Below are 13,647 nucleotides of genomic sequence, written 5' to 3' on the forward strand. Positions count from 1 at the left end.
CTGCTTCTCCCATGTTCACAACTGGTGGTATACTTCTTGTGCATCAATACAAGAGCAATCAATAATGTTTAACTATTTGAGCCTTCCCTATTTGAATTGAATGAGGCTGAGCCATGTCTTGGCATGCACCTTTCTCTTTGCTGGGACAATCTGTTAAATTTATTAAATACTAAATTTACTATGTTTAACATGACTAGATCCGTGGTGTCATCCATGATTGATAGAGGAAATAAAAATAAAAATTTTGAAGTGATTCACAGTGGAATTTTTGAGATGAGTCAGTGGATGCAGTGGATGGAATCAAGAGCCATGACATCACGGCCAATCGCCCAATCGGCGGGTGTATCTAAAATGCGCGTGCGCGCCTGCGCTTTGCGCGTCTACTAATATGCGCGTGCGCGTAAAAAACTAAAATGCGCGTCAAAATTTTCCGGAATTTTGCGCGCGACCACACTAAAATGCGCGCAGGACGAAGGGAAAATGCGCGTAAAAACACTAAAATGCGCGCATGGCATGGGGAAAATGCGCGCCTCAACACTATTATGCGCGCGAAGTGAGAGAAAGTATATGCGCGCAACAAGCAGCCGACAACAGATTTTGTTACTTGGTATTGTCAACTGCCTGTTGCTAAATATGATTCTTTTAAAGGATTCATTTAGGTATTTCAATGTAAGGGAGAATCACAATTACAATTTAATCAATCAAATGTTACAAATAGTATAAAATTGCACTCAATGTTTGAAATTTTTCTTTATTGTGTAATGCGTTCTCTCTCCTTTTTAAACCGAACTATTGAATAATATTTGATAAAACTGAAACAAATGATTTCAACTCAAAATATGAAACATTCTAGAGCGGACGTAAAATTAGAAATGAAGGAAAAAAGAGGACATGGCTAAATGGGATTCACTTTGGAAAGCCGGAAAGTTAATAAATAGGCAATAGCTTTGAATAGGCCTATAAAAAAAATAATGCCTTAAAATAAAGAACTATTGTTAATTAAATAAATGTATTAAATATATAAGTATAATGAAATCGGATGATATACGCGCAATAACTCTGAATGCGAGTTTCGATTTTGTGCGTGGGAAAATAAATAATTTGGAATCTCACGTCTGTACAAATACGCGCAGAATTGCTAAAGGGGATTGGGTGGGTGTGTAAGTGATTGTTGACAAACACCCCAGGGAATACTTTTCGAGTTTGTGAGCTGGTGGAGTCATTTGTTAGAGTTATTATTTGTGAAGAGGTTGACGACCAACATGGCTCATTCCACGTGGTCAGATAAAACATTTTTGAGTAAGATTGAAGTTCTCCCTCCAGTTTCGGAACATTTGGTGAGATCCGAAGGGGGAGTGCTCTACTTGTTCGAGGCCAATTCAGAGGCCCATGCCCAAGGTATATTTTGTTATTTACTATATTGTTTAGTTCGATCCAAATTTGTTTTGTGTGCACGAGTTAAGCTACGTGAACGAATTTAGTGTAAGTGTGCATGAAGTTAAGTGCGTATGAACGTTGCTCGGCGTAGCTTAAGTGTGAAGACTATTTTTTTATAATGTAGATTTTTGTGAATTGATTTGTCGTCGTATGTAATCATGGTTAATTGATTAATAATTATGATAACTATGATCATGAGCTATTAATTATGGTTGATTTCATACAGACTGGAGAGCGGATGGTTGGCATTGGAGACAAAGGAGTGGGAGCATTATTCAGTATGATGGAGTCCCATGCAAGAAAATCAATTTCTACACTCAGCTACCAAACAAGGAGGAATCTTTTCAGTTCCGTAGGATTGCCTACTGGAATCCGAAACACCCATTACGATATCTGATACAGTATACCGGTGATTCCAGCGTGCAAAAAGAATTCGCGCACGGAAACGCGAAAGGTGAAAAAAGGTAGGTCTTTTCAAACTATATTTTTTTGGGGAAACCTTTTGCCTTAGTTATCTTTTTTAACTATATTTGTATTTTGACTGCTGGCGTATTACGTGGGTTATTATGGGGGTTCTATATATTCGATATATTCTTCATGCTCTGTACAATTTTTTTATAAAAGAAACAGAAACTTCACCATGACGGCTAAATCAACTAGAGAGGAAATCAAACAACGTAAAGGTGCGCCATGCAATATATATAAGGAACTTGTTTGCGAAGCTCCTGAAGAAGCAAATCGTCATTTAGTGATGGCTCCCCGTAACCTAAAACAATCGTTGAATGCAAAGGCTGCAAGAATTGGTATCATATCGATTGCGAAAAAATACCTAAGGATGTTATCACTAACAAGCGCTGCAAATGGCGCTGTTCCAATTGTGTGTCGTCTTAATGTATTTACCTTGCCTTTGATGAAGATACATCTGTTAGTCTGTTACCGTACAATTCATTCAACATACAATCAAGTAATAAACAATAAAAATTAAATTATATACCGCTTTTTGTTCTACGAGCAATGATGACACAATTACAACACTGATCATATTTCCAATTTGACATTTGCGAATTTTATTGTATATTGTTTTAGAAATATAAGTAATTATTTGAATCATAATAATCCTATCGTGTAAAATGAAGGATTCAAGAATCAAAGGAGTCATCTTCTACGGAAACAGACACCCATCAGGAACCAGGTGAAAATATGAATTTTGAGGACAGTCAGGACTCAATTCGGACGGGTGTGACTAAAATGAACGTGCGCGCATATTCAAAAGTAAAAACGCTCTTGGCGCGCATATCCCTTTTCCCATTTCGCGCGCATATCCCTTTTCCCACTTCGCGCGCATAATAGTGTTGAGGCGCGCATTTTCCCCATGCCATGCGCGCATTTTAGTGTTTTTACGCGCATTTTCCCTTCGTCCTGCGCGCATTTTAGTGTGGTCGCGCGCAAAATTCCGGAAAATTTTGACGCGCATTTTAGTTTTTTACCCGCACGCGCATATTAGTAGACGCGCAAAGCGCAGGCGCGCACGCGCATTTTAGATACACCCCCAATCGGCCATGCTTTCATGCATTTCAACATAAACACAAGCGAAAGTGCTGCCATCTACATTAATATCAGTAAACTGAATACCGCCAATGTTATTATATTACAGAATTATTAATAAATCTTGTTAAAATGGTTGGTTCGAAAGGAATTTTTTCATGATAGAACATTACTTAATTTAGTAAATTCTCTTCTGCGTGTTTTTTTGTCCTAAACCTAATTCATAATAATTCAAATTACTTTGTTCTGGGGGCTGGTTGCTGGAAGTTTGTGGCCCGTGATGTTTTGCACTGCAAGCCCTATTAACACCTTATTTCGTCCAAATTTAAAAGATAAAATGATTTCTTAATTGTGTACAAATGCTTCTCAACAACGTAAAAGGTGTTACGTTATAATACATATGATTGATTGATTACGTTATATGTATTACATATTATACATACCGTTATGCGGTATCTTCTGTTCGTCGTGTGTATTGCCCTTGCCCCACATCGCCACCGAGTGGCGCTGTGATCTTGGGGAAATTATTTGCCGCGGCAGTACGTACCGCCGCGGTGGTTGTCCCGTCAGGCGGCGGTAAGTACCGCCGCGGCGTGTTGAGACCAAGTTGAGAGCAAACCAACAAAACGTACCCCAGCCATGGCAACGCAGCTCGCAAGGTACCATTTGCAGAAAATTTGGAACCAGATGGTCCCAAATATGGCCGACGCGAAAAATTAAACGAAAAATCGAACAAAAGTAAAACGTATGATTTTAAAATAAAGTTAATTTATAGCTAAGCATAGCCTACTATCCGTATTTTAGCGCCACTCAACGTGTGGTCTCTCCTGCAAGCGATGGAAATGCTTCCTCCCAAGTCCCAACCACCCACTAGCCAAATGGCATCTGGTCCCTATCAAAAGGGAAGATATTGCGGAATGTGGAAAGAGGAATATCTTGCCTATATAGTATCAGAGTAATAGAGGAGATGGTGGCGTCGCCCTGTCGAAATTCTCTATAAGGCTATGTCCGAGTCGTCTCCCTTAAAAAGGGTGACACCTTGCGGATTTTTCCAAGAACTAAACTCAAATTTCCCCGCGAGTCCGTAAAATAAGATTACAACATGCTGTCTGTAAAGCAACAAATCTCAAATGTAAAGTTACACTTAAATAATACTACAAATTATACCATAATGCAAATAGTTGATGATTTATAAATATTTTTCCTTTTTTCATGAAATGAAATAAATATCAAACTTTAAGTTTTATCCGTTGTATTTGCTGATTCCATCTCGACTTGACGGAGATTTGGATCTCAGTACTCTTGAATGGCAGCCCGGGTTGTTGACCATTATACCACCGTTGACATGGGAGATGTGGATAAACATGGGGGTGTCGACAAAGAATCGGGAATATTCGTGTCTCAAAGAGTCACGTTAATGCCGTGGGCGAACTTCGTCCAGCCACGAGGATCACCGTCAAACTTAGCGACAACAAGTTTCGGCCAATTGCGAGACGAAGCCAGTTGAAGCTGTCCAGTGTAAACCTCCGGTTCATGAGGTGGAGGCAACGTAGTGTTCACTTGGTGGACGGGAGTTGAAGCAAGCTGAGGGCCTTGGTCGGACATAGGACTGTGGCTCAACTGGGATTTCTGCTGGATATGCTGGATTTCGAGTAAGATATCTTGCTCACGTGCGTATTTAAGTTCCAATGTTCGTTGATGAAAGCTAACTATAGCCGAGTATGAGCCTGGACCAGCCTAGGTGTAAGGGCTGCGAACTCTTGCTGGGTAGCATTTCTGTTCAACATTGTCCTCGCGCGGTTAAGCAACGTGGTGTGAGTACGTTTCGCAATCGTTCAAAATACAAAGATATTACGAGGGTCGTTTGACGGACTTTTGTGACGGACATAAGCGTCTTCAGAGCACTTCTCTAGATTCGTTGTTTTATGCTTTGGGTCAATCCAGCTAAGTCACTCAATCGTTGGCGCAATTTTTCAGAATTAGACAAAATTTTGCCACTGGATTTTTAATGCCAGGAAATATTCATTTTCAGAATTTCCTCCATTTTGACAACCAGTTTTTTAAATACGGCAAAAAGAAAATTGGTTTTTCTCATTTTGCCGTAGACTACCAATCAAACTAAATAATATTAATTGCGTCAATATTGATTTTTAGGAGGGAAAAAAATTTAAAGTGATCCATTGTGATTCAATAGTATAGTTGGAAAATTTGTGCGTTTTTTATGTGAAAAGTTTTGAAGGATTGAACAAAATTACCGGGAATTCTGTCGCGAGGAAGCAATGGAAGGCACATCAATTGCAAACACAAATATTTTTAGAGAAGTGGATAGTTTGTAGCAGTCGGCTAAATTGAGCCTTTTTGATCAACAAAACACCGCTTGTGTCCAATGAAACGCACAGCCAAAATATTTACATTCGTAAAAAACAGATTTTTTCCCTCTCCAGATTGTTTTTTTAGAAATCGGCAACGATTTCTTCAATTTGACAACCAGCCAACAATTTGGTTTCCAGTTGTTATTTCCTTCCTAAAAACATGGGCATGGTAAAGTGTAGTTCGTTTGGACATAAAAACAAAAAATACAGAATATTGAAGTAAAAGTACTGGTAATTTAAGCACGATATAATAGGAAAGGTACACTCTCGCGCTATCCCATTCTCTTGGAAGAAACGGCGGGTGTTTAGTAAAGGGTCCCAGGATTCCCTGCCAGGTTCGCTAGTGTTGGGGGCCGATCGCCTCTCGGGGGTATAGTAAAAATAAGAGTTTTTGGTTCATAATCTATAAAATTACGAATAAATGTTTCCAGAAATTGATTAAGTTTAAGCTTTATTTAGTTCCCTATCCTTAAATACCCAATTCATCTAGATTAGGCAATTTTTTAAATGTTAAATTCGATTGAAATTCGTATTTTTTTGAAAATTGCGCCTAAAAAACAAATCAAATGTGTTTTTTATTACTTATTTTTGTTTATTCTATTTTAAAATATTAAAAATGAATTTTAAAATATTAAAAACGAGTTTGAAAACTCATCTTTAATATTTTAAATGAATAAATGGGAAATAAAATATTTTATCATGGGAAACCACATCTCAATAAACAAACCACCGCTCACATGAAGTCATTTTTGGGCTGCATGAGATTAATTGGATAATAAGGAAACTGTCTGGTCCTTCACGAAATGGTCTTTTTCGATCGACTGGTTCGTAAAAACAACGACGCATGGGGATGGCACAACAGAATAAATGAAAGAGCGGTGGAAAAATTAAATTTGTGTGAACTTGTGCCTAAGCTTAATATGAAAGGGCAACTAATACTTCTGGGAAACTGGTCCTTCAAATCGGTCAAAGAACCTTAGCTAAACTGAATTAATTATCTCTTCCCGTTGCAGTGTCAAAATTCTTACGAAACGCCGGCCCAAGTACCCACCAAATTCTCGGTTCGTCCACCGAACTAAACGATTCAATTCAACTCCTTTGAAAAAATTGAAACTCGTTGGTAAAAAAGTTGTAAAGGGTGGGGAAACAAGATTTGCCCCTGCTAGCACGCTTACATATCAACAACGTATTCCTGCTATCCATTTTCGCTGATTGGATATACATTTTGCCATCCATGGTACTAGTACAGTCAATCTGTCAAAAAACGCATCAAATCTGAAACTACACTGAAATTTCAATTTTCTTATACAAAAAAAAAAGATAACTTTTAGGAGAATGTGTAGTTTAAAAGCTCCCGAAAAATTCGGTGGGGAAGATATTTAAATTAATAAAAAACGATAGGATGAAAAAACCAATTTTTATTTAATTTATTGTGTAAACATTTCTAGTTTTTTATGAAAACTAATAAATGAGCTTTGTTATTAAACTAATTTCCTACATTATTAAGTTAGTTTTAACTTATAATACCCTGTGGTTTAATTGCAATATCGATATTATATATCGAAATTGATGGCACAGCAATAGCAATCCATCGTGAAACTTCCAGTGGAGGAGGGGAACCTAGAATGGGGTGATAAAAAGAGGAAGAGGTTATACCTGAAGGGCATATCCGTCCTTGAAATTGAGACTGCAAGAGGGGAGACAAAAAGGGGTGATGAAAAAAAGAGGAAGAGTTTATCATGGAGGGCAAAACCGCAAAACCTTTGACAGAGTAGGGAGTAAAACAAGAATAGACTAAAAAATTGCCACGAAAAAAAAGGAGATGATATGTGTCCATCTATACTCAAGGCATAGCTGTCCATGAGAATAGTATATAAACGAGGAGAAAAAAATTTGAGGACGTGGAGAAAAAAAAAACTTGAGAATTAGGTCATTTGAAAATGAGGTTATTAAACGAGTTGTAAACCATGATATTCCATATAGATATATAAACGTACTTGTAACGCGAACAATATACGAAAGCAAAGAACATTGAAATATAGACTATATTTCAGTGTTCATCAGTCCAACATTTCAAAATCGGAATCACTGTCTTCTTTGCGAAGCTTCTTGGCAGTGCTCGGTTAAGCTTCTCGTAGCATAAAAAATTGGTACTAAAAACAATTACAGTAATTCTAATTAGAAATAACTATTAGTCAATTAATTTTCATTTTAAAAACCCACCCGAAAGATAAGCCAATTAGATCCGAGGTGAAGTTTACCATACAATGCATGGTCTTTCGTAGTTATAGTTTCTTCGTACAAAATGTCGTCGATAATCAGGCACTGGTTCAACGTTGTAGCGTTTTTTCGTGTCCAATTCACACCTTCCGATAATAGGGTCCTTGCATGAATAAGGAATTCCTTTGAAACAAATATCATTAGAATCAGTTTTTTACGCTGATTCTCATGGTATTTTTTTTTAATTTTTAAAATAATAATTCCCCCCCGTAATCTCACTTCAAAGTTGAGTAAGGCTCCCCCCATTTTAAAACGGACCCCACGCCATTTTTGGTGGGCGGTCCTTAAAATCTGATTTTTATAATCAAAGAAACAAGTAATCACAAAATTCATAACCCCATGTGTTTACTTCGTAAATAAAAAACGGCACTAGAACGCCTTTTTGGTGCCTTCATAACTTTTCGGAGTCTATTGCGTTCTTCAGGATCGTTCAAAGAATTTACCAACTTCTCGGCTGTTACAAACAAACCAAGCAACCTTACAAATTAAAAATCTAGTGTTTTAAATGTTTTAAAATTCAATTCAGCTGGATTTGACGTGAATTGCATTTCACCTAAATTCAATTAAGCAAAACCCATTTTTGCGTTAATTTAATTCACTTTAGGTGAATAAAAGCTGAATTGGGCCAAAATGAAACCAATTTTGAAGTAGGTATATTTTAAAGTAATAAAAGGCCAACGAATGGTGAAACGATTTTATACAATACACAATAGTTATCTCTAGGAAACACATTGTTTTTCAAGCAGTTTTCAATCCACTCTTTACCTTTCTTCGCTTGAAACGTCATATATGAATGGACCCAGTTCATCTTTGTCAAAAACCCCAAATCTTCAGTAATATGCGGTTGGAAACTATTTTAATCTTCTTTAATTCTTGTACAGAAAAGCTTGTACAGTATCTTACACAGAAACTCAGACGGACGGACGATTTTTCTGTCCAAAACCACCTAGTGGCTGGTAAGATAAATTCAAGTCTTTGTTTTTAGAAAAAAGGCTGTAGGCTAACGAAGATGATTTATTTTCCAGATTAAGAAAAAATAAAACTTTTAGAAAGAATAAAAGCGGCCTTTTTAGCATTTCAGACGGCCTCGTTTCAAGGTGAGATGTAGTCTAGAGCGCTTACCATGCGTATTTTTCCGGAAATTTAATACCAATGGAGGAGAATGGACGAGCAGCAATTTTGCCAAACGGCCCAACAAAAAAGGAATAGTGCACGAAACAAGCGCGCCCCACACACCGAACGGGACGGCGAATCTGAACGCGGCATCCGCACCATTACTGAAAAAACGCGGACGTGCATTCACGACAGAACCTACCTAGACAATGACGTGACAAAGGACACGAAAAATCTTGTGGCGGAAGGCCACACTCCTACTTTCTTGTGGGCAGAGGCGGCATCCTACACGGCGTACACAGTTAACAGCATCCCTGTCACACCATACGAGTCATGGCATCGTCGACGGCCCTACGTGTCAAACCTCAGCTTCTTCGGCTCCATCGCTTACGTCCATGTACCAAAGGAAGAACGAAGGAAGCTAGATAAAAAAAGTTCGAGACGCATCTTCGTATTTTACAAAACCACGTCGAAAGCCTGGAAGGGGGGGATCCAGAAAGCCGAACCGTAAAACAAAGCATCCACGCTACACCAACGCCTCACCGACGTTATCGAAGACGCGCCAAACGATCCTACCCAAAGCAACCGCCCAATTACTACCAACATGCCAACTAATGGCATAACGACAACAATCGACAACCTGACTAACAGCGAATGTGAATACAGAGCCCAGTATTCCAAATCAACCAGATAACCACACCGAAACAGATTCACACCAAATTTGCCTTCCCCGTCGCTCACTGCGCAGCATAATTCATTAGAAGCAATGGGATTCGAGGGCGGCTATGTGCCAGATAACGGCAACGATTCCTACGAGCCATACCAGTACGTAGACGCCACCAACTGCCCTGAAGTGGACAAGTAGCACGGGGCCTTCAAAGACGAATACGAGACAGGGTTACTGAAACCCTGCCCCCCGGGAAAAAACCAATTGGATCAAGATGGACTTTCACCATCAAACCGACAGCCAATGGAATTCCCAAGCCCGTCTAGTAGCCAAGGGCTTCAGCCAAAGACCACAGTCCTAGACTATAACGAGACATATGCATAAGTCGTCACTCACGACACCATACCACTACTATTGTCTACTGTCGCACCAAGAAAAATGAAGATGGTCCAACTGGACGTGAAGATCGCATTCTTGTACGGCAATCTCACCGAAGTACATGGAGCCAACCGAGATATTTATCACCCCGGGTCATGAGAATGAAATTTGCCTCCTGAAAAAGACAAAATATGGCCTCAAACAAGCATCAAGATTATGGGGTGAATGATTAAGTGGTTTCCTACATTAGAACGACTTCACACCAACCTACCGAGCCGCAGACCCGTACCTATTCGTCTGTAACAAAGGGGACAAAGCGACGTACATTGCTATCTGGGTCGACGACGGCATTATCGCCAGCGACAGCCAACCTTCGATCGACGATCTACTATCCGTGATGGGTACTGAATTCGAAATCTTCTCATCTGCACTTGGCAGGTTCGTGGGCATGATCATCCACAGAGACTGAATGCAGTGCAAAATATACCTGTCACAGCCAGACTACACCGAGAAGATCATAAAACTTTCCAAATGGCAACAGCACGGGGGGGGGGGGCAGGTGGAGGAGGAAAAAGCCGGAATGACCTTCCCATACAGATAGGCAATAGGGATCCTCCTCTACCTGGCTCTGATGACAAGGACAAACATTTCATTTGCCATTGGACAGGCCGACCGATTCGTAGAAAACTTCGAATCATCACACAGCAAGGCCATCAGGCAAAAAATATTGTAATTAAAAGGCACACACAACTATGGCATCTGCTTCAATTGATCAGAACCGAGCCAAGTGATTGGCTTCAGCGATGCCAACTACACGGGGTGCGGGTGGCCTAGACACTCGCAGATAAACAACAGGAAGTGTCTTCATGTACAGTGGTGGGCCCGTCGCGTGCTGCAGTCACCACCAGCCCTGCGTAGCAACATCAACAACCGAAGCCAAGTACGTAAAGGCCAGCGACATGAGCAAAATCAGTTTGGATCAGCAGAATTCTCTCAGACATGCAACAACGGCCCCATTACCATCATGTGTGACAAGCAAAGCGCAATCCAGCTGACGAGAAACCCAAACTAGAGACAAAACACATAGCCATGCGCTATCAGCGGTGAGCGGTGAGATCGAAATAAATTACGTCGAATCAGCGAGAAAATTTGCCGATATTTTCACGAAGCCGCTCACTGGACCGCGTTTTTCCTTCATGTTTTAATCTACAAAATTTATTCAGTATCCCTCTAGGCATACGAGTATGATATGTGTTCCTCGGCGTCCGACCATGATTTCACAGCCATTTACATATTGTACCCATAGTGAGTTTGAGGGTGAGTGTTGGGGATGGGCACAACGCCACTCTGGGTAGCAATAGCTAGATACTGTTTACACTCTCTCATCTGTCATCTGTTGTATCGCCATTCCATGTGAACAATATAGCAGATTCCCGATTGATATCAAACATTCATCAAGGATAGTTAGTGTCATCATACAACATATACCACGGTATTCATATCAGGGAATGCAATGTTCATAGTACGTCGCACATAGAGATTCTTATATGTATAGATGCATATATGTCAATCACGTGAACCTGCTTGTCCCGCCATGTGACTCCCCGCATACAGTGGATGCCCATAAAGATATGTAAGCCCACAACACTGTGCCTCATAAGAGTTAGAATGACACTCATGCTATTTCTTTCATACTTAACATATACAACAATTTCCGGAGCGTTATTGACATAAAAGATCGATATTACTTGACAGAAGAATATTTTGAGCGTCAGGTGTGCACCAAGACATGTATATCTTACGAGTCCAGACTTCTTACCAAAAACACGATTCCCCATTGTTTTAACTTGATAGTTTGCATGTGAAAAATATGTGGTTTGTTTAATGCGCTTACGAACTCTTAGATATAGCCCGAGAGCAATATTTAATGACATTCACGGGTTGAAGACAGAAGAGTGGATGTGTAAACCATTGTGTACTTCGATAACTGTCAAAGTAATAAACGAAGTGTTGAACGAATGAATAGTCAGCCTATCGGTTACGTCAGAGCAACAATTTACAAATCATCACTGTCAGGATACGGTTCAATCCTCAAGAACCATTCACAAACAAAAATTACGCGCAAACTAAAAAGAACAGCTGCTCATTCAGTCTCACGGTGTACAAATATTGGTAACAAATATAGAGAAGTCTCCCTATCTCTCCTAACTACATACACACTCCTAACTACTACTACACTTTTCGTTACAGATGTTCAAGAAGGAACGATATCATTTGAAAGTTTTTGAGCCTCATAAAAAACTACTCCAGGTATTTCTTGTCTTTTATCAAACGTTTTATAATTTCAACTAATACCTTTCATGGAATTTAGGAATTGCTGCCAATGATGTAAATTTTAAGCGTTGATTTGGGATGGCATTGCCGGATGGAAAGTAGCAAGGTCGTCATCATCCGCCAAACCATCTTCAAATCTCCCATCTTTTGAATTAAAATTGACAGGAAAAGTTAATCACTTATCTACTATGCCTTGGGGAAAGCTGTTGATTCTCCGTGCACTTCACTGCAAGTATATACCGGCGATTTTTTGGGGGTAGTGTATTTATAAAATGAAAAAGGAACCCTGCCAGCATTTGACTATATAGACAGCAAGATAAAATGAAGAGGTGGAGGTAGCGGATAAAAAAAAAACCTCTGATATTAACTGCTGCTCTTCTAGAATGGAGGAGCATCCTAAGTTGGATTTGGCGCGTGCTTTATTCACACACACCAGCAGTGATTGCAATGCAGTTTCTGGTGTGTCTGACACCGAGAAAGATAACAGTCATTTAACAAAAGGCAATTGAAGGCATGAAAAAAGTTCATCAATTAGTAGCTGTTCTCTTGGAAAGTGAAGGAATGTCCATGTCGAAGCCAAAGTCGAAAATCAGTTGGTCTTATCAAGATCTCACTGAAATTTTAAACCTAGTCACGGTCGTTTCGCAAGATCAAAAAGTTGCCATGTAAGGTGCTTTATCTCAACTGACTCCCCTCTCTTTCGTCTTCAAAAAGTCTTTTTTCAAGTTTCTTGGCTAAAAAGATCCAAAATAGCTGAAGCTACCGCCACATGGTATTTTTTCTGCTTTCCGGACATAAGAACGGTGACGACTGGAAAATTTGAATGTAGAGTAATGGCAGTAATGATTTCAAAGGGCAAAGATTCGATCCATATACGTCCATTTTATTAATGTTACCTGCATATTTTATTCGTCAGGTGAACGAAGTTCAGGCCCAGTTATTCAGGCCCACGTCTTTCAGGCCAACTTTTATTGGGCCAAACGTCCGGAACATTGGGCTTGAAAGACGGACTTCAATGTAATTCAGGCCCCAATATTTTTTAAATGTTATACACGCAAGAATATTTTTGGAATACGTTTGACTCATAGAACAATAGTGTAAGTGTTCATTTAAAAGAAAACACAATGTTTTGGTTTGGACACAAGAAATTGTAAGAGCAATGTGAGATGAAAATGAAATGAAAATTATATATCTGATAAAATTTTTTATAATCTGGTAATGACCAAACACGCCATTCGTCTGCTAAACTAGATAAATTAAAAAATTAAAAATGATGCTCTTGAGCTTTTTCAAAAACTTTCTTCAATTCTTTAAATTTTGTTCTTCATTTTTACTTAACCAAGATTCAAACCCTTAGTCCTGGAAGATGGGTGGAAGTCATGGATCTCCAAAACCTGGGAGAATGGTGAATGGCAGAGGAAAAATGTCCGGTCTCCATTTCATCTCTTTGCCTTGCACATAAAGGCAAGCTGCACTTCTGATGTGAAGATCAGATGACGATCAAATTACTTCCGTGATGCG

The sequence above is a fragment of the Daphnia pulicaria genome, chromosome 6 (assembly GCF_021234035.1).
Source record: "Daphnia pulicaria isolate SC F1-1A chromosome 6, SC_F0-13Bv2, whole genome shotgun sequence".
In the NCBI taxonomy this organism is placed as follows: domain Eukaryota; kingdom Metazoa; phylum Arthropoda; class Branchiopoda; order Diplostraca; family Daphniidae; genus Daphnia; species Daphnia pulicaria.